This window comes from Penaeus monodon, chromosome 19 (assembly GCF_015228065.2).
Source record: "Penaeus monodon isolate SGIC_2016 chromosome 19, NSTDA_Pmon_1, whole genome shotgun sequence".
Lineage (NCBI taxonomy): Eukaryota > Metazoa > Arthropoda > Malacostraca > Decapoda > Penaeidae > Penaeus > Penaeus monodon.
Window position 1 is genome coordinate 31,792,761 of NC_051404.1, and position 419 is coordinate 31,793,179.

General features: G+C 39.1%; 1 protein-coding gene across 1 annotated transcript in view; it reads left to right on the forward strand.

Annotated features, from left to right (window-relative positions):
* Positions 1-419, forward strand: part of LOC119585385 (eIF-2-alpha kinase GCN2-like) — a gene marked incomplete in the record, with an annotated part of 28,307 nt that overhangs the window by 19,711 nt on the left and 8,177 nt on the right.

A 419-nucleotide genomic window follows, 5' to 3' on the forward strand; every position in this document is an offset into this window, starting at 1 on the left:
TTTCTGTAATAAGACAAGTAAAGTCCTCCGACAGGAAAGCAGGAAGGGAAAAGATGAAAGAGGTGCAATCAGACTATGGTGAAGATATTTTACAGAGCTTTATGGTGACAAGTGGATGTGTTGATAGAAACAAAGGGGGGATTGGGGAAGAATTAGTGGAAATTATAAGAAATCAGTGGGAAGGGAGGATGCAAGAGTTGTTGAAAACCCTTAGTATTGTGTACTTGTGGATGTTGAAACCTTGCTATCACTGGCAAAGGCTATAAAAATGGATGACATATGGCCATTTCCTTGACTGCCATCTGTATTCTGATTCCTAAAAAAGACGTGAAGTGTGAAGATTGCAGAGCATCTGTCTCATAACTCATGCATCCAAAATTTTGCTTGGAATCATTAGAAGTAAATGGTCACCCTCATAA